This window comes from Heterocephalus glaber, unplaced genomic scaffold (genome assembly GCF_053883595.1).
Source record: "Heterocephalus glaber isolate CG9 unplaced genomic scaffold, H.glaber_assembly_v1.0 deba00001293, whole genome shotgun sequence".
Lineage (NCBI taxonomy): Eukaryota > Metazoa > Chordata > Mammalia > Rodentia > Bathyergidae > Heterocephalus > Heterocephalus glaber.
Genome location: NW_028258243.1, coordinates 126,522 through 152,836, shown reverse-complemented (window position 1 = coordinate 152,836; position 26,315 = coordinate 126,522). Strand labels below are relative to the sequence as shown.

At 41.2% G+C, this 26,315-nt stretch overlaps 1 protein-coding gene across 2 annotated transcripts in view; it reads left to right on the top strand.

Annotated features, from left to right (window-relative positions):
- The window catches only part of LOC147828114 (membrane-associated guanylate kinase, WW and PDZ domain-containing protein 1-like), a 156,364-nt gene that overhangs the window by 3,534 nt on the left and 126,515 nt on the right, over window positions 1–26,315 (top strand). The gene's annotated exons all lie outside the window — the stretch shown is intronic.

Genomic DNA, 26,315 nt, shown 5'->3' with positions numbered 1-26,315 from the left:
GGCTCACGCGGAGTGGCGGCGCGGCGGGGAAGGCCGCCCACCTGCGCTCGCGAGGGGCTGCGTGTGCGCGGGGAAGCGGGCAGAGGTCTCCCAGGCCCGAGCCGCGAGCTTGTGTCTCGGTCCCTCACTGCCGCGCAGCCTCGCCCGTGTCTGAAGGAAAGCCGGGAGGCTGAGGCAGCACGGGTGGACGCCCCTGAGTCCACCGGGGGACGCAGCGCGTGTGCTGCTGACCGCCTCACGCCGCCACTCAAGTTTCCAGACCGGAGGAGTGGGCGCGTGGAAGGCGGGGGTACTGTTGAGTCGCTTGCATCAGAAAACTGGCTGTACCCTGCAACCCCTGCAGGTGGGCCGGCCCGGGACTTTCTGGAGACTCCGGAGCCGCCTGCTGGAGAGCTCACCCCGCAGCTGGTGGACGCGCCTGTCTCCACCTGGCCCAGATGCGGCAGGAGAGGGTGTTGGGCTCAGGGCGGGAGTCAAGGCCAAGTCTACCCTGCCGTCGTTGTCTTAGCTCTCGATAAGATAGCTGCTACTTATTATCAGCATGTGTGCCAGGCTCTGTAAAGTCCTTTACTTGCAGTATCTTGTTCGGATTCACAGTCCTAACTTGGAGTGATTTTTACAAATCTCATATCACAAATAGGGAAACGGGTGCTGACTTTAGTTAAGTGACTTGCCCAAGGTCGTACAACTGCCAAGTGGTCAAGTCCTTGCTCCTCCTTAGGGAATGGGAGGAGGGGCAGATTTGTGACCGGGGACGGAAGCAACCCTTCTCCCTCAGAGGGCTGTAGAGAAGGGATGGCCTCTGAACTGGTAGGTCCCTTGAATCTCTCTTTGGTATGTGCAAGGTCCGCCTTTATCTGATGACGGGAGAATGCTCCTTAGATTCTTTGTGCAGCCTCGCACTGTGATGCAGGTTCTCCTGGGTGGAAGCACCAAGGGAGGTGGCAGAGTTAAAGATGATGAAAAGTTTCCATATGCCTCCATAAAGACAGGCAGCAGCTGGAGGAATGTGTCAAAAGATAGGATGGCTGGGCCGAGCTGGTCCTCTGTTAAAAACAGGCGTCTTCCAGATGAAATGGAGGAAGAGATAGGGGATGGCCTGGCTTTTGGGGAACTGAAGGCCTGACGCTTAGCAATGAAAAGCTCTCTAGATTTGTGTACTTAGCCTTCACTTGAGCATTCCTCCCAGAAGTCCCCACCATACTGCCATGATGGACAAATACTTCCTTCTTTGCGCTCCTTTTGAGTATCTTGTAGTTTTTTACTTTGTATCTTTTTTTTTTTTTTTTTTTTGGTACCTGGGATCGAACTTGGGACCTTGAGCTTTTGAGGCAGGCAGTGGCACCACTGAGCTAAATCCCTGGCCCTAGTTTTTTACTTTGGACTCCAAGTTAGGTGTTCATTTCTATGCAGGACCTCTTTGAAGGGAGAGACTGTTCCTTATTCATTGCACATCTCTCTGGCTTTGCCTTGCAAGCTGTGTCCTTAGCTGTAAACTGACTTGTGGGTATTACATAAGCAAATATGGGGGTGGCACCCAAGCAGTTACTGGTACAGAGTAGGTACCTAGTAAAGATTAGCTATTATTGCTATGTTTGAGTTGAATTGGAGCAGTTACTTATTTATCCAGGAACATGGATTATGAATTTGATGCATTACTTGGATGTTTATGAGTTGATAAAGCTCCAGAGAAAATACTGTGTCAAGCAGTTGGTACAGGAGCAGCTCCAGATCTCAGTTCAGGGCCACTTGGAGTAAAGACAGAGGAAGAACAGATAAGGGTACCTGCCCCTTCCCTTCAGTGGAGTCTGGTGGTATCTAACGGGTCCTGGGTTGGGTACCATGCTGCCTGTGGCTGAGCCCCTTTGTCCCACCAGTCACTAAAGAGCCTGGAGAAATGTGGTCTCCGGCTGCCTCCTGCAAGGAACTTAGGAGAGTTGGAAGGTTTGAAGGAACCCGTGTTTCCAAGTGTTCATCCTTCACCCAAGACTACTCTGTGTACAGTTTTGTTCACAGCAGAAGTAGGTGTGTGTATGCATGTGGATCCACCTGTAATGGGATAGAAAAAAGATGCTAATTGGGAAACTGGGATAGCCTACAAGCCACTACACTGTGAAAGTTATTTCATGTAATAATTACATGAGGACAGTTAGCTTGTCTGCCACCTTCATTACTAGTCATGGTGGCCCTAGAAACCATTTCACCAGTATTCTGTTCCCGTTCCCTCTTTTATACTGAAATTATGATTTAAATTGGACAACAGAATTGTGTCTTACTTTGTCTTTGTTACTGATGTCTTATCGTATTAGGTAGGCTCATATTTGGCATGTAGTAAAGAAAAACCTTACTTGGTGTTGTTAGATCCTCAAATTAGTTCCTGCCAAGGACAAGGGGCACTCTGGATATTTTCTGTAAGGAAACGTCATTGTCTTCTTGTGGGGAAGATTCTGCTCTTTGTATTTCATGGTCATTCTCTGGAAAGATGGATGGACCAAAATAGTCTGTAACAAATGGGATTATGTAAGGTTTGACTGGACTAGAAGGAATCAATGTAAATGGGCCCGCTGGGTTAGTGTTGGTTCATTTTAATTGGAGAGTACACCCCTTTGTCACAAAATGCCTAAAGAAATTATATTGGATGTGTTTGCACATTGTTACTTACATATGTGTTATTATGTATATGTGTTAAGGTATCATTTACCTGCAGTAAGATGAGTTTTTAGAAATTTAACTTTAACTGATACATGAAAAACATAAAATTTATACATATTAATAGGTGCCATGTAATGTCATGCATACATGTTGTCCACTATTTAAATCATGTTTGCACAGATCTTAAGTATCTACTTTGATGAGTGTTCACAGATGCATATGCTCATGTTGTCATCACTCAAATCAACATGCAGAGCATTTCCATTACTCCAAAAATTTCCCTCATGTCCCTTTCCAGTTATGTCCTCCCCCTTCAAAAGGCTGTTTGAGTTCTTTTATTAACCAATTGACTATTCTTGAACTTCATGAGTGAAATTATGTAGTATGTACTTTTTACATCAGGCTGTTTACATGCCACAAAATATTTTGGAGATTTCATGTTATAGATCATTCTTGGCTCTTTATTGTTGCTGAGTAGTATTCTGTTGTACACATGTATCCTTTTATCCTTTTGCCTGATGGTGGACATTGGACTATTTACTATGATTATTTTTTTATTCATTAATTTTATTGGTACATTTTAGGTATACAATATGATGACATTCATCATTGGGATCTTGTACTTCTACATGATACATCTTGGTTCTTATTTTTTCCCGCATTCCCCTACCCTCCCTTCAATCTCTCCACCCCTCCTTATTTACAAAGACTTTGTTTCCATTTTTTCCTTTTCTTGTATTTATTTCTTTCCCTTCTTTCCTTTCCCCTCCCCCTCCCACTTCCCTTTCTCCTTTGGACTTATTTACTATGATTATTATGACTAGAGCTCCTATAGATGTTCCATTGATTTATATCTCTGGCAGTCTTTGATCTTGTCTATCTTTTGAAGTTTAGCCATTCTAGTGTTTATAGGAAAAAATGTAGTTAGGGAAATTTTAATATAGAATGTACCTACTATTTATTAATGTCTTGCCTTAGACTATGTCAGGCCAGGATATTACCATGTACCAGGCCCTGGATTCAATCCCTAGTCCCCAAATAAGAAAAAATACTCCAGCTGCTTGAACAAGCTAGTGCTTTATGAGCATTCTTTTTTTCAGTCCTCTGAACTAGACTTGGATATTGCAGACTGAGGTTTAGAGAGTTTGGGTAATGTTTCCAAAGTCTTCCTAGAAGTAGCAGACCAAAAGCTAGAACTCAGAAGACTCATTTCAAAGCTCTACTTTGAATTTCTGGGACCTTGGGATGGAAGTTCAGTCCTCAGACCACTGCTGTTAGCCTTGGGCCTAGTTAGAAATATAAAATCTTGAGCTTCCCTCCAACACTACTGATTGGGAAACCTTGAGGGTGGAGTCTGTGGGATGTTTTAATAAGCCCTCAGATGTTACTTGTGCTTGCTCAGTTTTGGAATCTGCTGCCCTAGGGTGCAGCCTGAATTGAGAAGATCGCATTGAATGAAGCAGGTGCCCAGGGTTCCAAGACTAGCTTTGGCAGCTACAGTTATCATCTCTTGACAGGTTGGCCTCTGTGGCCTGAATTTCTTCATACCAAAAATAAATGGGTGTACCTCTTTTAAGATTCTTTGCACTTGTGAAATGCTGCATTTCTATGAATAATCCAGACGCCAAAGATTTAAAACAGTGTGATTGCAGTTTCCCAAATGGGTAGATTATAGGTCATGCTTTCATATTTTTGCAGGTGAATTTTGTGGTTTTGCAAATTACTCAGGAACCAAAATTGTCCCTCTATCCTTTTAAAGCCAGAATGGAGACAGTGAATAAGATTCAATTTAAAAACCAAAACACTGCCACCCAACCCTTCTCCCTGTAGTGAGGGACTTGTGACCACATGCAGTTTAATATAGTTTTTTAATTTTAATGTTATGTGTTTGTTTTGATGGGTTGGAATATATGACAACAGCTCCGTGACAAAATAATCCTTTTATCATGTTCTCCCTCATTTTAAATACAGGGTCTTGTTTGTCTTGGTTTCTTCATTTCTCATGACTGTCTGCACTTGCTTCCTTTCCCCTAGATAGTCTCAAGGTTGGCTTCTTTTGTTAGTGTGTTTATTGATCTCAGTGGCCTCCTTCTGGTGTCTTCCTCCTATGTACTTAACAATGGACCCTGGTGACAAGGAGACCCTGGTTTGTAGCAGACCTGGAGTTGGGAAGACTGCAAGTAATTGGTTTTCCCAAATCAGCTTGAGCTGTTCCTGGCACACTACTGACCACATACAGCAATAGCTATGAGTCCAGGGCCACTAAGGTTTGGTGAATGTATGAGTGAATTTTCCATTGTTTCTGCTTATTCAGATGATAAGTGCACCTAGGCCATATGCAACATCTTTTCTTATTTTCTTCCTATTCAGTTTTTCTTCTCTCTATAATTTTAATGTTTTCTATTTTCTCATCACCAGCTCTTCCAGTTAGCTGACTTCTTGTGTCTGTTACTTTATACTGGCCTGTGAGTGACCATCAAGGCTTAATGAATTGTATCCAATTATTTTTGCCTATTGACAGTAACCCAAGTTTAACAACTGTCTCTAAATTTGAGATTTCAGGTGTTCAGCCAGCAGGGTGCTATGAGGGCTTTTCTGCTTTGTGTTCTCATGGGGCCTGCTCAGTGTTGACATTGCCACTAGGACACTTTTCCTTCGTTTTCTTGCAGCCTTGTGTACAGTTCTTTTTTGGCAAACAGCAAATTGGATCTTTGCTGCAGAAAACAGTCAGATTGTAGTTTTCTGTGGCTTAAATTGTACTTTGTGTTTATGTCTTTTTTTAACTTAAACTTTCAAAAACTTGTTTTTATTCTTGCTGCCAAAAGACCACTGTCAGAGGGATATTTTTAGTTTAGACCATGGAATACGCTATGGTTTTTATAAAAAATAATGAAAAGACAAGCTACTCAATTTGCTTATTGTTCCAAGAGACCACCCTTTGACATTGGCTGTGTTATGTAAAAATAGATTAACTTGACCTTAGGAGGCAATGGCACACAGTTGGCTCAGTGAATTTGTTGGTATTCATTACCCAGCTAGTTTTGGATGGCAGAATTGATGATAGCCACCAAGGGGAATTAAATGGTTTATAGGAGAAAACATTCTGACATCTTCGTACCACAAAGGTTTATGTGTAGGATGTTGCTTTATAAAGAATATTTTATTGTATAACACCACTTTGTGATACTAGTGGTCCTTTCCTTGAGTTAGTACATATATATAACAGGATATACTGATTTTGTATACATTGAGAATAAAGGCTGTCAAACTTGTTATGGGGTGACATTCATGTCCTAAAAAGTAGGTTACTGCATTTCTGCCTTATGTGGGTCATATGTGAGATCTGTAACCTTGGAAAATCCCTAGTAAATATTGAAGCTTTGCCGTCCTGCTCCCCTATGGATGTCTGCACCCATGTAGTATTTCTTTTGAATTTGTTTCATTGTTTCTGCAGATGAAGCTCGTGACGTCAAGGATGGGCTTCAGATATTGACTTCTGCTTTATAGTAAAATGTCCTGTGGAAGGTCCAGTGTGTTCTAGATATCAGTTTTTCCGGAGGCAAAATTGAATAATGTAATTTGAATCTTGTGCTTTATGCTTAAATAGTAACCTTCTCTTTTTATAGTTAAGTAATTAAATAGTGGAAGAATCCATTATTTCTAATCCTTTCTATAGTGCCTGTCTCAGAGTGAAAGCCCAGGTTCCTATGGAAACTCTCCAGCCCCATATGACCTGGTCCTTCATATTGCTTCTTCCTCCCCAACCATGGCCTCTTATCTGCACCTCGACATCAGCAAGGCTGCTCCGTTGGGAACTCTAAGCCTTTCTCTGGTGTCCCCTTTCAGAGAAACCTCCTCTTGATATATGGATAATATTGGACTTCCAAATGATATAGGGGAAATATTATAACCTGTTAGATGACTGATACACTGAGTCCATGCTCTCTAAAATCAAAGAATGAATTCTAGGAACAACAGAGGTTAAGAGTAGGAAATATGTATTGGGGGGAGAGATACAGCTCCTGAGAGGCAGGAGGGGTCCTGAGTGGGTTGCCATGGACCCCACTTTTTAGAGGAAGTTTTATAAAGTGAAATCATGAGGTGGGTAAAAATCAGGTGGGTATAAGGTGGGGCAAAATTATGATCAACCAATAGGATTACAAGTACAGCCACTTAGATAATATTGATCCAGTGGGGAAGCAAGTCATGTAGCAAGTGTACATGGATGGAACCAGAACCTTTTTTGGAAGCGATGTGGCAGGAGATCCTAGTCACCCACCTGGGTGAATGACTGGTGTCTATCTAGACTTTATTGGACCAGGTGTTACGAATTATAGTATATGACTTGTCCTCCGGCAGGCCTGTAGGCCTGGTCATTCTGTCTTTATCTTGAGGTCTGGTCTCCAGCCACAGTTGTAATGTGTTCTTATCTTCTGCACTGACTCCTTCGAGGGCCTAGCCCTGTCTGGATGCCTATAATATTTCTACCTAACTTAGCCGTCTGTAATACTCTGACCACATCTTAAACTATAATTATACTGCTATTTGTCATTCTCTGTTTCCCTTCTCTGCTTTGTAATTTATTGATCACTTTTTAAAAAAAGTAATTTCTCTGTAGAGTCTTAAATTCCAAGAGGGCAGAGATGTCTTATTCTCCCTTCCCATGAATCCCCAGGATCAAGGAGAGTGCCTGGTGGATAGTAGTCGGTTAAATCTTTGTTGAATGTCCACTCCCCAACTTAGAATTTGAGTACATTTCTCCTGAGCACAGTTCCTCTCAATATTATGATTATGAAAGTCTCTGAAAGTGTAGCTAATTCATGATGCTCATATTAAACTGGTTAAGAGTTTAACATTTATTGTCTGTGGCTGGGGCCAGGTTGTGTTTAACTGATCCAAATATTCTTGAAGGCATTGAGCATTGCTGGCTTGTTTCAGTTGGTCTTAATATTGTGTGGGTTAATGAGACCAGATTTGCTGTCCTGTCAAAGAGAGGAGGACAGAATGCATTAAAGTATCCTTGGGGTCACGTTTAACTTGTATTCCCAGTTTTAATTTTCTGCATAGAAGGGGTCCTAGATTTCAAAAATTGAGTAGTGATTTCAGGCGTCAGGAGGATTTGAGAAATAGCAGTAACACGAATCACCAGGTAGTTGATCTAAAAAGGAGGCTTGAGGTGACTATAGTCACCTTGAGGATCTAGTTGACTTAGAGGTAGGTCTCTACACAGCATGCCGTACTTAGCCATGTCCTCGACTCCCTGTCCAATCTTGTTTGCCATCCATGTCTTAAGTTGAATCCCCAGAAGCAGACTGAGACCAGGTTTTGAATTAGTAGCTTATTTGGGATGAGGTCCCAGGAAGCACTAGTAGAGGAAGAGAGAAGTGAGACAGGGTAGTCAAAGTGGCCGAAAAGAAGACTCTTAAAGGTCACTATAGTCTTACAGTTTGAGGGTTGCCACATATTGAGGGTGTCAGGGAACTTTGTGAACTCTTTTACCTCCCTGTGGCCTGTGAGAGGTCCTTCTGGGTGGCTGTGTGTGTCAGCTTTTTCTGTTATCATCTCCAGTGATGGGAGAAAGAGTTACATAAGGCAGTTACATTCTCACTGCTAAGGTAATAAGCCCACTGTTACTGCAGTTGGAAGCATTTATGTGTCCATGATTATGTTTTCTGCAATTGGGCTAGTGTTTTAGTCTGCTAGGAAATGAGACTTGAGAGATTCTCTTTATGGACAGGGGCGTGGTGGTCCAATTGAAAGGCAATTAAATGTCCTGATTGTAAGCCATATTTCAGAATTATTGCTACATGCAGTATTAGCATGACTGACCTGGTGCTCCTAAAATAATCTGTAAATACCAATGTATTGATGTATTGTAGGTTCAGATTTTAGACCCAGGCTGGCTGCATAGAAGGCAGGCTTTGCCACTGACAAGCTGGGTGACCTAAGGCTAGATATGTCACCTCTGGGGCTAGATTTACCCCTCTGAAAAATGGAGGTGCTAATGATACCTACTTTCTAGGATTGACAACGGAATAAAACAAGGAGATTTTAATAAATGCCATGTGTACAAGTCCTGGTGCATAGTGAGTGCTGAGTAAATGCAGGCTTCTATTATTGTTTGCATGTTTTCCATTTGAAAGCACTTGTGGGAGAAGAAAGAATTTCTTGAGAGATGGAGATTGGGGTGCACAGTTCTCTGGAGAGCTTTTCAAGTCTAGAAAAAGCCCTTGGTTTTCTGCATGATTCATATACTGTCTTTTTAAAAGGCTCAGACTGGAATGGACCAGACAGGTAGGAAGCCTGTAGTTTCCCCATGTGTTGGTGGAGATCTGAGCCCACATTGTCAAGGGTGACTGATTCTAATAATTGTCTTCAGGTTCAAGGTGATGATAAAGGTGAGGGGAATCTTGTACCAGCATTGATGAGCCTTGAAATTGTGACAGTGAGGTTCTCTGATTTTCCTGGTATCGTGTCTGGGCTTCCCCACCAAAAATGTCTGGGAAGGCAGTGAGGCTTAGTGGTTGTAAGGGTTTAGAGTAGACCTGAGTTCAAATCCATGCTCTGTCTCTTCTTAGCTGAGAGACCACAGGCAGGTTAACCTGGAGAATATTAATTCTGCCAGTCTGTCAGTTGAAGGAGAGAATGGTAAGTTGTCTTATGGAGGTGGTCATGAGAATCAAATACAATAATGTGTGTGAAGCACTTAGTAAGCTGCTTGGTTCATGAACAATGCTCACTGAAGAACTTAGGCAATAATTGTTGTGATTGTTTTTATTTGAGAAGTGGAGATATATCAATCAGTTCTGCTAAAGGTGTGGCTCTCAACTAGGGCAGTTTTGCCCACTGTGTGGGACATTTGGCAATCTCTAGAGACATTTTTGGTCATCGCAGTTAAAGATAGGGTGCTACTTGCATCTAGTGAGTAGAGGTCAGGAAGGATGCTAAATATCCTACACTGTACAACTCAGTGCACACAGCAGAGGATTGATTATCTAATCCAAAATATCAGTAAGGTGGAGGTTGAGAAATTCTGCTCCAAAGCATAACTTCATGGTTAGACCACCAATCTGAACTAAGGGTGATAGATTAATAATTATACCTATTATTTATTGATTCTCGAACATATTACTGAGGTCCAGACTAAAGAAGGGTTTGCCTGGGTAGATGATCTTGTTCTCATTTCAACCATGAGAAAATTAGTTTCAGATGTCAGATTGTTCACCCAGACTGTGGACACAGATGAAATTCAAACCCATACCCACTTGGTTCCAAAATTCTTACCTTGGGTTTTTATATTACAAATGTCTTGATCACATGGCATGGAGTACCCATGTGCTTATTACTGTGGGGGTCAATGTGAATGCACCCTCACAGGACCTATTGCTGCCAGAGACAACAAAACATGCCTAGTAACCCCAATGAAGATAGTCCTAGAAATAAAAAGTGGATTCCTAGTGTTTACCAATGAGAAAACCAAAATTGCTACATATACATTCAAGCAATTTAGATTTGCTACCTTCTTCTGCTCTTTGAGATCTTTTTCACCAAATACGTGGAATCTTTACTCTTCAGTGCTTTCTGTATTTTGCATGCACGTGATTATTTCAAGAGTTACAATAGTATCTTATAGTTATAGATTTACCTGGCTGCCTTCTGTCCTGGATTATGTGTTTCCTGAAGACAGCATCCCTATTTTATGTATTATGTGAACTATGCACTAGATAGGTACTCTGGAAATGTCTGTTGAGTTGAATTTTTGGGAGGGTAACAAGTAGGAATAATTTTACATTGAAAAATTCTTTGCTAAGGTTGGCTAGAAAATCCCTGTTTTATTTTTAAGTCATATTAAATATACTTAGCCATATGTCTGACTTTTCCACCATGATTTAAGATGGTTGTCTGCCAGTTGTTGTAGCATTTTGGACTATAGAGAAAATATTGAATTAATTGTGTTGAAGGTTATAGTAGGTCTTTATTCTGGCCAGATGTGTATAGAGGTTGTTTATGTAATGTAGCCATGGGAGGTACCACTTTGGCCTGATTTAAATAGAGTCAGTGCCTTACCTCCTGGATTCTTGGAGAAGCCCTGGAATTTATGTCTAATAGGGAGAGTATGTTCAATTCCTCCTCTGACTGTCAGCCTGTTTAAGTCTGTGTGACTTGGTTAAGAATTCAGAGCTCAAGATCAGGTTATTAAAAAATAAATATCTCTGGTGTTGGAACATGTATATTTTCTTTTTTTTTTCAGATTTAACAGAATTTAAAAGGACATAGAAAGCATATTACAAAAATCTTTTTTGAAATAAATTTGACAGCTTCTAAGAAGTAACTTAGACAAATTAATGAAACTAACTCTGGAGGAAATATAAAATTTGAATAGCACCTATTAAAGAAAGTATATTCCTAGCTTGAAAACCTACCTATATGACAACAGCAGGCTCATCAACATTTTAACTGATAAATTATATCAAACAAAGCAGAAAAAAGAAGGAACACTTCTCCCCTCATTTTAGGAAATCAACATTGTGCTAATCCTAAAACTGGATAAAGATAATAGAAGAAAAAAGTATGAACATAGATAGAAATTTGTTTCACAAAACAAACTCTTAGAAGTCAGATCTGGCAGGATGTAGAAAGTGGTTTCGTTATAGGGATGGCAGTGTTGGTTCAGCATTGGGAGATCCACCCCCAAAAGTCATCATTTTAACAGAGGAAAGGAAAAAGCCATATGATCCTGTCACTAGTTGGAGAAAAAGTATTGAACCAAATTCTACAGCTGTTCATGGTAAAAGCTATCAGGAGACTAGAAGTAAAACAGAAACTTCTCAACAGATTAAAGACATGTACTCCATACTTCCAGCAAGAACACCTTGTATGAATGGCGAAGATACAATGCTTTTTCCTTAAGATGGGGAACAAGGGCAGATATGCTTACTCTTTGTCTGTCCATTAAACTTTGAAACCTAGGCCCCACCAAAATAGTCTGGCAATAGAATGACACAATTAGGATAGGATTGGCAAGGCAGAAGCAAAATCTTTATATGTAGATGAAATGATCATCTACAGAGAAAATACTAAGAAATCTCTAGGAGCCCCTAGAACTTGTACTTGAATTTAGCAGGATTATAAAACACAAGGTATATATAAAAATTCAGGTCTGTGTATACTTGCTATAAATGAAGAACTGGATATTGAAATTTAAAAGTTATGTAGGAGTACAAAGGACCCAGAAAAGCCAAAAACAAAAACAATGTTGGAAGATGTTTAGCACCCAATTTTAAGACTTCTCCTAAAGCTACAGTAATCAAGGCAGTGTTGGTGTAAGGAAAGACATATAGATTATTGGAATAAAACAGAGAATCTAGAAATAGAACCACACATATATGGTCCACTGAGTTTTGAAAGATTATTTAACATTAGCATTTTATAGAATATAAACTCAATTCAAGAGCCAATTCTTCAGCAAATGGCACTAGAACACCTGGTCTCCGTATATAAAAAATTAACCTCAACCCTTTTTTTCCATATATGAAAATAACTTGAAGGGATCTATGAACCTAAATATGAAAGACTAAAAGTATAAAACTTTAAGAAGAAATTATAAGGGAAAATATTTATGAATTCAGGGTAGGCGAGAACTACCTAGGATGCAAAAAACATGATGTATAAAAGAAAAAAATTGATAAATGAGATTCCATTAAAATTTAGAACTTTAAATGACATTAAAATGAAAAGTCCTTAAACAGACTATTTTTACAATGCATATAACCTATGAGCAGAATATATAAAGAGTTCTTAGAGCTCATTAATAGACAACCCAATTAAAATGTAGACATAAGAAGATGATAAATAGCCAGTATAGCACAAGGAATGGTGTACAATTGTAGAATCAGAAAAATACTAATTAGTACAATAACAAGATTGAGTTATACACTCATTAGGGAGATGAAGTCAAAAATTTTAAAAGCTTTGTCATGACTTTTTCTTTTTGTTGGATTCTCCCCCTTTGCGTTTAATTTGTCACGCCCAATGGACTCATTCTGCCGGGTTTCCTGGGGTTGTGATCCTCATTGTCTTTTCCTAGGGTATTGTCTAAAATATTTTGGAGTGCTGGTTTGGTATTCATGAAGTTCCTGAGGTGCTCTTTATCATGAAAGCATCTTATTTCTCCATCAATTTTGAAAGATAGTTTTGCAGGGTATATCAATCTGGATTGGAGGCTGTTTTCCTTTAAGGATTGAAATACATCACTCCAAGCTCTTCTTGCCTTGAGGGTTTGCATTGAGAAGTCTGCTGTGATTGTGATGGGCTTTCCTTTGTATGTGATTTGTTTCTTTTCTCTCACTGCTTGCAGAATTTTATTCTTCTGTTGGATTTCTGGAATCCTAACTATTATATGCCTATGTGTAGATTTTTTTTTTGATTAAGGCTAGCTTTAGTCCTATATGCCTCACTTATCTGTATGTCAAGTTCTTTTCCCCTCCTTGGGAAGTTTTCTGCCATCACTTCTGTGAATAGATTTTTTATGTCATCTGCACTCTCTCCTCTTTCTTCATTGACTCCAGTCAGTCTTATGTTATTCTTCTTTGCATCGTCTAGCAGCTGCTGGATTGATTTCACGTGTTCCCTTACAATTTTAAAGCAGTTTTTCTTTTCCTGGTCACTAATTACAATCTTATCTTCTATATGTGAAATTCTATCCTCACATTGGTTCATTCTGCTGTGCAGACTTTCGATGGAGTTTTTTTTTTTTTTTTGGTGCCGGGGATTGAACTAAGGACCTTGGGCTTGCAAAGCAGGTGGCGGAACCACTGAGCTAAATCCCCAGCCCCTAGGTGGAGTTTTTAATCTCTTGGAAATCTGTTTGTAACTGTTTTATGGATTCCATTTGTTTCCTATGTTGAGATTCCATCATGTTCCTCAGATCCCCTATTTTTTATCTGTGTCCTCTCTAGATTTATTAATCATGTCTTGCACCATGAGCAAAATCTTTGCTGTTATCTGAGTAATTATTTCTGATTTCATTTTTCCCAGATCCTCTTTTGTTGCCAGTTCAGAGAGTCCAGGTGGTTGAGTATCAGAGTGTTCCATCTCATTTCCCTTTGAGGTTGCTGTAGGTGATACAGAAGTCTGTTTTTGAGCCTTGTTTATGAGTCTTCTCACTTCCATGGGGGTGGGGTGGGGTGGTGGTGCTTCTGGTGCCCACGCAGCTCACCTTCTCTGCCCTAGGAGCTTGGGATGGCAGCAGGGGAGCTTCCTTCCAGGTGCTGAGACTGGCTGAGCTTCACTGCCCTAGGACCCTGGGATGGAGGCAGGGAGCTTCCTTCCGGGTCCTGGGACCCGCTGAGCTTCACTGCCCTAGGAGCCTTCTTCCCCCTAGGAGCCTGGGATGGCAGCCAGGGAGCTTCGTTCGGGTTCCTCCAGGTTCACTTCTGTCTCTTACCATCTGTGTGACCTTGAGTACTTTACCTATCCTCTTTCTGTCCTAGTTTCCTCATCTATAAAAAGAGACGATAATCTTGCCTGGCTGAAGGCCACATAATTCAGTATTTAAGACTTTTGAAATGTTGGGGTTTACATCTGGGCTCTGAACATACTGGTTGGAAGGTGGAGCTGGTGATGTCATGTCTCGGGGAAGAGCTCAGCCAGATGCTGTTCCTGGGTCTTGGGGAAAATATTCTGCCTCTGCGTGTCCTGAGTGGTGGTAAGCAAAAAACTACAGACGAGAGAATACACAGGGGCTGTTTGTCTGGGTAGTGGTAGTGGTGTATTTTCTTCCTGGGTTGTAAAGGAAAACAGTATTAAATGTGCATGTGCAAAACATGCGTGGCAATGTCCTAACCTTTTCCTTGTCTCCTGGGTGTGTGTGTGTGTGTGTGTGTGTGTGTGTGTGTGTGTGTGTGAAGTATAGCTAGAAATAATCATGGACCTCATCTCTGACCAAGATGAAAGGAGGAAAAAGAAATGAGTCCACCGTAATAAAGTGATTTGCAGATATTAGCTCCAAAGAAGAGTAAAGATGTTTTCTTTTGTTATGTCCTGAGCAGTTTTGTTATTTGATGACTCTAAGAGGTTTCTCTTTTCTTCCTGTTTTTACCTAGCAGTCTTGTTTTTTAAGCATTCAGCTCTGGTCTAATTGCCTTTTTCCATCACCTGTCTGTTGGCCATCCCCTGTGAGAAGGGAAACTGAGGAAATAAGAGCCACATGCGCATCATCCCAGTCTTCAGCGTGTGCTTTCCAAGCGTTTGATCCATCTTCTCAATTTTAGAGATCAAAACTCTGAGGCTTGCGAAGTTGTTATTGAATGTTTCCTGGCTGATGGGGTGACCCCTCTCGGGTGGAAACCCTCCATGTCATTTCCAGGATGCTGTGTTATTCCCTGTGGCAGGTGGTAGTTCCCTCCAGACTGCCTGTGCCACTGTGTGTGGGGTGCAGGGTGACATTACGGAGTTTGGTCCTGGAGCACAGCCTCTCCCTGCACTCCAGCAGGTTCTAGTCTGTGCTCTCATGGGCAGGAGATGCCCATCCATGGCCTCTGTGTCTAGACACAAGTGTCTGCATCTTCCAGTTCCGACTGACACTTGCTTCTTAGGGTTCTAGGCAGTGGAACTTGTACTTCTTGGAAACTGCACAGTTCTATTTGACTTTTAAAATTGTGACAAAATATACATAAATGGAGTTTTTAAAATCAGTTTTTAAGTGTATAGTTCAGTGGCAAGAAGAACATACTCGTGTTGTGCAGCCATCACCACATTCCAACTCCAGGGCTGTGTCTCATTCCCCCACGAAAACTTAGTCCCTATCAGCAACACCTTGTTCCCCTGTCCTCCCAGACCATGGTAACGTCTGTTACGTTTCTGTCTTGCTGAAGTTGGCTGTCATTGGAATATCATATCAATGGAATCATACAGTATTTGTCTTTTTGCAACTGGCTTATTTCACTTAGCACAATGTTTTCAGTGTTTATCCATGTTGTAGCATGTGTTATAATCCTCTTCAGGCCGAATAATCCAGTGTACGTAAAGACTACATTTTGCTCATCCATTTATCAGCCATGGATGGTGAGTTGTTTCTCTCTTTTTTTGTGTGACTTTAGTCTTCCCTAAGAAGAAGAATAGTAGTCAGATTTCTTTAATACCTTGGCTTCTTCCTTTCTTGCTTTGCCTGACTTCCCCAGGTCTCTTAGAGGCACCACCAACCTAATGTCCCTAGCTCTGAGCATAGGGTTGCATTGCCAGGACAGAGGAGGGCCAGCAGTGTTCCTCATTGTTGCTTTGGGTCTTAGGGCAGTTTGGGTTGTCTGGTCTTTAGTCCCACCATCAGCAGCGGTCTGGTCACATTACCACAGTCCTGGGATGGAAGCTGTACATTCGAGAATTATGCACACAGGGTTTGGATCTCATGTATCTGAGTTCAAATTTGGTTCCACTGCTTACTTTCTAAGTGATGCTGGGTGTGTGATTTTACTTCTATGAAGTAGCAGTAATAATGTACATCTTGTGTGGTTGCTGGAAGGATTAAGTGGAATGGCACAGTGAATCTTTGGCATGGAACATAGAACAAAAGCAACACTGAATAAACTGGTAGTTATTAAATTTGTCAGTTTTCCTGCTTTGAATCTGATAACTTTTGATTCTAGTTTTGTGGAGGCGCTGAATTGATGGTGTAATTGACTCAGAACACTTCTGTTTAACACTCGGTTTTCATAATCTTTCCTGGCACTACCACCTCCTCTTAGATTTTATGGAGCTGAATTTGTTGGACCAAATTATGTGGAGCAGATTTAATAGAAACACATTCTAAGTATACTGTCTTATGTCTTCATGTTATTTCTCTTAAATCTCTTGAAGCCTAAATTTAGTCACCATTCTCTGTAGGAAGCTAGAAATGATTATAGAGCAATTAAATAATCCCTGAATCTTTAGTATTTTAGAATGATTGATGAGATGGTAGAAGGATAGAAAATTCATATGGATGTTGTCCAATAAACTTAATGCCAGGGTAGTTGCCTGGCTTAGTCAGGTTTTTTTTTGTTGTTGTTGTTCTTCTGTTGATTATTGTAGGTATAAATAGAATCAAAATTCAGCCACTTAGACATTCATTGCTTATACATTTTTTTTCTTTTTCTGAGACAAGATCTCTGTGTAGCTCAGGTAGGCCTAAAACTTACTACGTAACTTGGGCTGGCTTCAAACTTGTAATCCTCCTGCCTCAGCCTCCCAAGTGCTGAGATTACTGGTGTGCATCACCATGCCCAGCTCACTTATACATTTTAAATATGCTTTATATATTTTTAAATTATCATGTTATATATTTTTAATTTTAGTCATTGTTAAATGTCATAGATACAGAGCAGCTGACATTTACATAGCCTTTCCTGTGTGCCGTATTTGTTAGAAATGCTCTTAATTAACTCATTTACTTCTTAATCAGTTCTATCAGTGTGGGCATTATAATCACTCTCACTCAACAGAGGAACAAATTGAGGCTCAAAGGAGTTAAGATATTTTCTACCATCATTTTTTTTTCTTTTTTCTTTTTTTGGTACCGGGATCGAACTTGGGACCTTGCGCTTGCGAGGCAGGTGGCAGAACTACTGAGCTAAGTCCTGGCTCCACTACCACCATTTTTAGTGGTAGATACAGAAAACAAGCCAAGTTCTCAGGTCCAGGAATGGTGTCTGTTCTTATCAGGCTGGGAAGTGGTTGATGAAAAAATAGAATCTTTCTGGGCCTGAGGGACTCTTCTAGGGTCAGCATTTTATTTCCAAGAGAAGGAAGGGGTCTTGCCCTGTGGCCCAGGCTGGCCCACAATCCTTGGGCTCAAGCAGTCCTGCTTTAGCCACCTCAGTAGCTGGGACTGCAAGTATGTGCCATCATGGATGGCTTGTTATAAACGTGATCAACTGATTAATTTATCAGTTAGTATGTACACATCACATGTATTTCTATTTACATTTTTCCAAATCAAGGAAGGTCACTGACATTTGGCAGAGGAAGTTCGGACAGGGGTTGGAAACGGTTTAGGAAGTCAGCACGACTGTCCCTTTATACTTACGTTTTCTAAGCGACTCAAGACCTCTTATTTAATAATGCTCTTGCCCCAGTTTCCTCATATGTAAAGGACTGTGTTACAGATGTGAGGATGAACTGCAGGGATTTAGTGAGCAGGTATCAGTTCCGTATCTGCTGAGCCCAAGCATCTGTCATGAGAGCGTCTTCTCTCTGCTCCTGAGTGTTATCCAGGGTCCTGTGGGCTGAGATGTGCAGTGATCCAGTGTGGGGCTGGAAGGTCCTCACAGGCGTCACGTGCAAGCTCACCCTTGAGTTGTTCCAAACCAGTCACTGTGCCCAGCTGTGTTTGCTCTCCCGGGTTAGTGAGCACACTGAACTAGAGCTGTGTGAACATGCACTTGGACCTGACGGTTACAGGGTCAGGTCAGGTCTGGAGTCCACTTGAGCATGACAGGTCTGAAGAAGTATTCTCTGGAAGACATGGCACTCTTCCCCTGCCCCCTGTGCTCATTTATTTTATTTTACTTCTTGTATTTTGTGCATGCTGGGCATGTGCTTGACCAGTGAGCTACATTCCCAGTGTCTTCATTTATGTTTAAATAAGTTACATTTTACCATTGGAAGGGAGATCTAGTGTGCTGGGTAAGACATAGGGATGGCTGAGCAATATGTTTCCCCCCTCAGAGAATCCAGGCCTTGGAGACAGAGAAGCATCTGTATGTTTTGTGAGTCTGTGGGGAGAGCTAGGAGCCGTTGTCTCCCTGTAGTGTGATATTTGATGCAGTGTGGGTACCAAGGTTCTCAGCTCTGCAGTCAGGCAGTTCTTGATCTGAATCCCCTCGAACTCCAGCCTTAGGCAAGTATTTATAATCTCTGTAAATCTAATACTTATTAAAAAAATCAGAAAGTATCCACTTTGTGGAATTATTTGCGATAATTAAATGGTGTAACACGGAGGAATATTCATTCATTAGATTGCTTGTTACATAGTAAGCACTCAGTAATTATCACCTGCTGTTGATATTTACACGGTGAGTAACACTGGTTCTGTTCAACAAAACATATACATTGTGATTTCTATTAGCAAAATAATGTGCTAGGTTTTATAAGACTTAAAGTTGAATGAAACATACCTTCAAGAGATCAGTCTAGCTGGTACATAGGAACCAGTGAATTTTCTTGATCTCTCTCTCTTTTTTTTGGTATATTACAAAGACTTTGTTTCCATTTTTTCATTTTCTCATATTAATTCCATTCCCTTCTTTCCTTTCCCCTACCCCTCCCACTTCCCCTTTGCCCCTTTTCTTCCTATTTCACGTTCTTGATCTCTTATGTTAAATATTTTCTGTGCATTTGCTCACCTAATTTTCAAAACAGCGTTGGTACTGTTCTGAAGTCCTGGTTTACACATATGAAAACTAAAGCCCCAGTATTAGGGTGGGTGGTTTGGCCCAAGTAAGTACTGGAGCTGGGAACTCTCTAGCTCTGTGTACCTGCATGTAGTCATGAGGCTGTGTCCCCATGTGGATTCTGATTTGGGTTTCGGGGTGGGGTGGGGGAAGTAAACCATGGCATGAGCATTCCCAGGGGGTCAAGATGTTGTGAAGATCATTTGCCAACAGTTGGGCTTGGGATTGACCTAAATGAGGGGGTTGAATTTGTCATTAGTAGGATATTTATTGGGCAGGGTGGCATGCTATTCTGAGTGGAGGGAATAGCAAGAACAGTGGCTGAAGGCAGGAAAATTCCGAGTGTACCTTAGACCCAGGGTGTCCAGAGTCACAGGAGCATGTAGAGGCAAGTGGAATGAGATAGCCTGTTTCCTTTACCATCGGCAGAATTTCAGTAGTCTTGAAATGGTTTGAGAATGCCTTTTTGAAAAGTATATGGGAATAGCCTGTTAAAAATGATAACATTTACCATAGCTTTTCTATTACAAGAAATCTTTTCTCTGGAAATACTCAAACCCATAATAGATGTATGTAGAGGTTTGTTCTCTGTAGCATTGCTTGTAAAGAGAAAAATTTGAGGTTGACTTACATGGGTTGTGGTTGTTGAAAACTTGGGTGCTTCTCTACGTTGGTATATTCTGTAGTCAGTTAAAGCAGTACAGTGAATCTCTGTGCCCTGATGGGTAAACAGATGATATATTAAATGGAAAAGTAAGAGACAATATCTATTGAATAATCTCATTTTTGTAACATACAGCTGACCTAGGTGGTCTAGTCAACTATATGTAAAAATGACCTTTTTCCTGCAGAATTCCAAACAGGTATTTTTATATTATTATAATAAAAATGTTTCCCTTTTTTATAAAATTGTATTTGATTACTGATCATTTGAATTTTTAAATTTCTATCAAAATTTTTAATTTCTTTAATGAAGTATCTGAAACTTGGTCTGGAACAGCATGGAGCCTTTCTTCTTGCTACCTCTTGGTCGTGTGACCGTATGTCCCACTTGTTTGAAAAATAGCTGGTTTGCACCTGTTGTGTTGGTGTAATTATTAATAGTGCTCTTTAAGTCTTTGGTGTCCTGCTTTGGATAGTATTTATATGATTACTTGGCCTTTCTTCCTCTGAGGATTGGAATTGGGGCAAGAGTTATGGGAAACTGAGTACTACACACGTGACTTGGTGTAGTTCACAGCACGCATTATTTTAATCAGGTGTAGCAAGGATTATGCTCCTGCTGCATTATATAGTGGATGATTGTTGAGCTAGTATTACATGGTCAGTATTATGGAAGAAGTTACCTTTTTCTCTTTTTGTCAGATGTGTGAGCATCTAAGTTGTCTGTTAAATTAGTGAAAATTTTAATTGTCTGAGAGAAGTGTGCAGAATTTTCACACTAACGTCCTTTTTCAGAGAACTGGGGATTTTTACATTTCCTTCTTTCTTTTGACTCCTAGATTATTGAATTGAAATTCTCTTTTGGAAAAACCACACCTTTTGAAAAAATGTAAAATTGTGGCCTTCACTGCCCCCAGGTTTTTCAAACATAAATTTAGACACAATGGGAGTCTAACTTATTAAATGGGCTATGTGCAACTTATTGACCTAGAGTGGGCTTCTGAGTTGGCTAGGTTCCTCTTTTCTTTCCTTCCCAGTAAAATCCCAGGGGAAATGAGTATGAGAGGGAAATAGCTGCCGTGATTCAGATTTATCTGGACACCAACGGGCTGCTTTTGATGTGCCTGCCAGGCACTGTGCTAGTTGATTTCGCATCTGTCACCTCTTTGATTCTTTACACAAACTCTGGAGTAGAACTACCACCTTTGTTTTGTGCCTGTGGAAACTGAGGCTCAGAAGAGCTGAGTACCTGCCTAGGATACTTTGGATTGCAATCGTGTGCCTTTGGTTTAGAATCTCACTGCTCACTCCGCAAGAGACTTTCTAAACCTCAGCACTGCTGCACTTTGATGAGGATGAGTCTTGGTTGCTGGAGGCTGTGCTGGGTGTTGTGACATGTTTAGCCTCATCCCTGGCCTTGCCCTGCCATACCAGCAACTCCCACTCTACTCTCCATCCCCACTTGTGACAACAAAAACTTGCCAAAAGTTCCTGGAGGTTAGAATAGTTGAGGATTATTGTCCTTGACTCTAGATAAAACAAGGGTTAGCACTAGGCAAGCAAAGCTAGGGTGTTAACTCTACCATGTCTAATATTCTTGGCCATTCTTTGCATTATATTTTTTATTTGTTTTCTGAAGAATTGAAAAACAGTATCTGCAAATCTTTTTAGTCAACAACAGCTCTGGTCAGAAAGTAGAGCAGGCTGAAAATATTGAACATTTTTTAGTTTACTAACCTTGCCGGTCTTCTCACCCTCCTTACCTCGGTCATCAGGATGAGCTGACACCATGAGGGGCTCAGATTACCAATTCTATATGATTCTTCTCAGCTTTTTAAATGTGTTGCTTATGAATTGATGCACTTCAGTGGTGGAGTGCTTAGCATGGGTAAAGTCCTGCTTTCTATCCCCGTCATCAAATAAAAAATAATTTTAAAATGCTGCTGGGACTATGTGGTGAAACTTCTCAGTGGTCTGTGGCTTTTGTGCCAGCATTTCTCTTGGAGGACTGTACAGGTCAGTTGCATGGTCGGTGAATGGCACATCCTGGGAAGCCCCCTTGCAGTGTGTTAATGCAGCCTGGGAAGCTGCTTCTCTCTCCATTTTCACCTCTGCTTTTCTGTAATTAGCTGGTTATTATTGAGCCTTACTATCTTTGTTTCAGCTTGGAACTTTTAATACTATCTCTTCTCATATTTATGTTTTTAAGAAAATCTTGGAATGAATGTTTACTGGATAAAGTATTCTTTGGATTTTTCTAGTTGAGTGGATCATAGTATAATTTATTTTTCCCTTTTCTGTTTTGGTCCTCTGCTAAAAAATAATTTCTAAGATATTATTTGATTACTTGTTTTTTTATGAATGAGTGTTTGACAGATTAAAGCCTATATGTATTTTAAAGTTGGGTGTATCAAATTATCTGACTTAGAATTTTTCAATAGTTGTCATTATTTGAATTTGAAGAATACAACTTTTGAATGCTCATTTTGCTGCTTGTTCTACTTGAAACAAAAGCAGATCTTCTGATTTAGACAATGTAGAGGATGTAGGGCGACTTAGAGCTAAGGAAGGGGGAAATGTTAAGCATTCATTGGTTATCATATGAGTCTCTGTAAAAGAGTTAAGTTTTTTTTTTTTTTCCAGATTTGTATTTTCCCTGGAGAAATGACAAATCAAATAATGTAATACTTAAGAAATGGTCATAGTCCACTCTCTCAACGTGCGTGTGTGTGTGCTTGTGGGTCTTTTTTTCTCTTGTGTGGACACAGTACTGAGACTGGAAGCCAAGGTCTTAGCATTGAGCTATATACCCAGCCATTTTTTATTTTGAGACCATGTCTTGCTAAATTGCTGAGCGTCAAACTTTTGATTCTCCTGCCTCAGCCTCCTGAATAGCTGAGATTACTGGTGTGGGCCACCATGTCTGCCTTCACTACAGCTTCTTTTGTGACGTATATTGTTTGGTACCCTGGAAAGCAAACTCAGAATTGATTACTATATCGGATGGGTATTAGGGAATGCTTTTGAGATCAGTTTTGGTGGAAGGATTGGGCCAAGTGAGAAGTTAGTTTGTGGGGTGGCCATAGTCGGTTTCAGTCGACTCCCAGGAAGTTCTGATGCTGAGATGGTTCTTTACCATGCTCATCCTAGGGCCAGACCATATTGTCATGACAGTTAGGCTGTGCTGGAAAGAGGTTCTGACCTCAGGGAAAGCGGCTCTCCGCAGTTACCACAAACCCTGAAACGGGACCCAGGAGGCAGGCGGCTTAGTGTAGCATAACATTTGCTGCATGTGAGTGTGGTATGTGTGTGTGGTTCATTTAATAAGCACCACTTCATTGAGAAACTTGTTCAAGAGCACACACCTGGACAGTGGCATACTTGAGCCCGATATCAGGTTTGAATGGTTTCAAACCTAAATTTTTGTGGCTGTATGACCGTTGCAGTGTTAGTTACTGAGAAAAGAATATTGTGGGCAGTCTTTTTCACTCTCCATATGCAGATACCCTTGAATTTGGATGAGTTGGTTATCTCTACTATCGCCAGCCTTTTGTTGAAAGGAACTTAAAATCATTTGTTCTAAATGAGTCACCAGCTGGAAGGAAAGTTGAATGTGATCCTTTGCTGTTCCTCAGCCAGGGTTGACTTTGAATACACTAATGTCCCTCTGATTCCCTGGGAAACACTTGACTCAGCAAACCCCTTACCATTAAATACCACAAGCGACATGGTGTCCTCAGAGGAAGCATCTCAGTCCTAGATTTTTGCTTATAGCTGACTACAACCCTAGTATAAGGTCAGCCATCAAATATTTACTCTATGCTTTTATCACTGCCTGGAGATCTGAGAGCAGAGTTGCTTTGTAACCACCAGAATTGTTGGTGACTACAGTGTGCAAAAACTTGAAAATAAATACAGTTAATAGTGGTTAAAGCAGGAGTTTTGTGACTTCCTTCAAATTACATTACAGGAAATTCCAAAAATGAAGTTACACTTAATCAAAATTGAGTCTGTAAGGATTTTCAGGTAGCTGGCTTACTAATGACATTGGAGTCCAGCCAAACCAGAGAAGACCTCTGTTCACTAGACGGGTATCAGTGGGGAACTCTAGGAAATACATTTGTTTTCAGCCTTTCTTATCATCCACTTCCTCCACCTAGGTAGGAGGGTCAGATTATTCTGCGAAGTAGCTCCTTTCATTCAGCCTCTTCCTTGGGTGCTTCAGGCCTTGTTGGGTAGGGTATTACTGAAAATCACGCTGAAAGTCATATGTTTCAAGAGCTCAAGGTAAAGCTGGGCATGATGCTGCACATAGGTAATTTCACCACTTGGGGGGCTGAGGCAGGAGAACTGGTACAAGTTTGAGGCCAGTAGTGAGTTTAAGGCCAGCCCAAAACAATGTAATGAGGCCCTGTCTCAGAAAACCAAAAAAAAAAAAAAGTGCTCAAGGTAATTTGGGTATTATTGCCCAAGTTATATAGGGTTATCCTTCATGCACCCTGAGGATTGGTGAAGGCTCTTCAGCCCTTGATATGTCCTTGTAAAATAGGGTGAAAAGCAGCACCCTCTTTTCCTAGAATTACTATGACAATATGCATGATGGTTGGCATTATTTAACTTTCTACTAAAGCATTTGGCACGTCCGTAATTATTATTTTTTGATAAAGAAAAGTTAATGGGCTCATGAGAGCAGATTGAACACCACAGTGCTGTGTAAAGATAATTTATCTTTAGTGAACGCCTAATGTCTTTACAGTTTGCCCTCAGGGCTTGCAGACTGTTGTTAAATCATCTCAGTGTCCTGTAATGTACACATTATTGTGCCTTTCTGATTGATGAAAGCTCAAAGTGGCTGCTTTCTCCAGGTAGTCAGTGGCAGAACCAAGTCTTGAACTCAGACATTCCTCATTTTTGAGTGTTGTAGTACTGTTCAGCCTTCCCTCCCATATCCTGGGGCAGCCATCCAGGCTGAGTCACTTGTGTTTGTTTTTCTGTTCTTTAGTGTTGAGGCACTTCTTGTCTTTTTCTTTGGTAGGAAAGGGGCTCGGTTTGTCTCGTGGGCTTGGTAGCAGACAGGCTACTCAGGCTTGCTAGAGCCCTGAGTCAGAAGGGAAGAGAAGATAAATTGTTACACAAGAAGGGCTGTCTGGGGCCCAAGTCTTTCTTGCTCAGGGAAATCTTGACTCTGCCCACTTCCTTTCACCCCCTTTTTTTCTATCCTAGCGTACTCTGCCTAAAATCTGTCAGGGCCTTTCCTCTGTTCTTAGGATCAACGAGATGCAGAAGATCTACAGGAGCTCACATGTCTGCCTCCTTTACCATCCACTTGTGGTTCCTTTGCTGTGCTTGACCATAGGGCCATTGCATATGTCTGTTTTCTTTTTCATCTTCCTCTTGTTCCTCTATTCCTCCTTCATATTCTTTTACCTCTCCTCCACCTTCTCTTCTCCTTTGCGTTACTGGGGATTGAGCACAAGGTCTTCACACTGACCTACATCTCCAGTATTTTTGTTTTGTTTGTTTTGTTGTTTTGTGATGAAGTCTCTCTGAGTTCTAAATTGTCCAGGCAGGGCTTGGACTTCAGATCTTCCTACCTTAGACTCCCAGAGTGCTGGGATCATAGACATGCGCCACCACACACCTGGCTTTGCCTTTCTTCTTTACCTGGATGCTGTTGCTTCCTCATCATATCTAGTTAATAAGTGTTTATCCTGTAACTTATCAAGTCTGTTGTCATTTTCTCCAGGAATCCTTGCCTGACAGGGTCTAATCTTGTTTTATGCTTTCATAAGCCCATGTGTTTCTCTTTTGTGACATTCATCACATGTTTGTGTTTTGATGTGCATTTGTGGTTGTGTGATATGCTCTGTGCTAAGCTACATGAAGGTCCAGAGCATTACTGGTGCTTATTTCACCACTGGCTCCACATTGCCTGCCAGGTGTGGAGCTTGGCCATAAAGGGTGCTCACATTTTCCAAACTTTTTGAAAGACAACTATCTGAGTTATCCATACTGTAGGGTCCAGCACAGTAGATCCACAGCTTCACTGTGCACTTGAATACCTGGAGATGTAGGTTCTGTCTCAGTAGGTCCGGGTGGGATCTCCAGGAGTGTCCCCGGAGATGCTGATGGTGGGCTTGGGACCACAGGAAGGCCTGGGAGATCCAGAAGACAGCTGTGTTGAGTGCAGCCTCCTCCATGCACTTTGTACTTCCTCTCTTCTGACCTAGGAGTGTAGTGTGCACACTGAAGTGGTTACTACTTCACCGTGGCTCTGCATACTGGAGTTCCTTCTTGTGTACAGCATGTTTTCCTGCTTGCATCAAGCCTGTTGATAGTACTGTCCCAGGGCCCTGATAAGTGATCCTGAAATGTTCCTCTGAAACAGCAGCCGATGATCCTGACAGCCGCTACTTAGGTTGCAGTTAAGGAATGTCTGTTTAGTGCTTGCATCATTTCCCTTATTCGAACACCTATATGGGTGAGTATCCTCTTTCTCCCTCTCCTCTGCTCTGGTGATGGTATGTGCTGCTGAGATGCTGTGCCAGAGGGTTTAGAGTCTACTCCTAATTT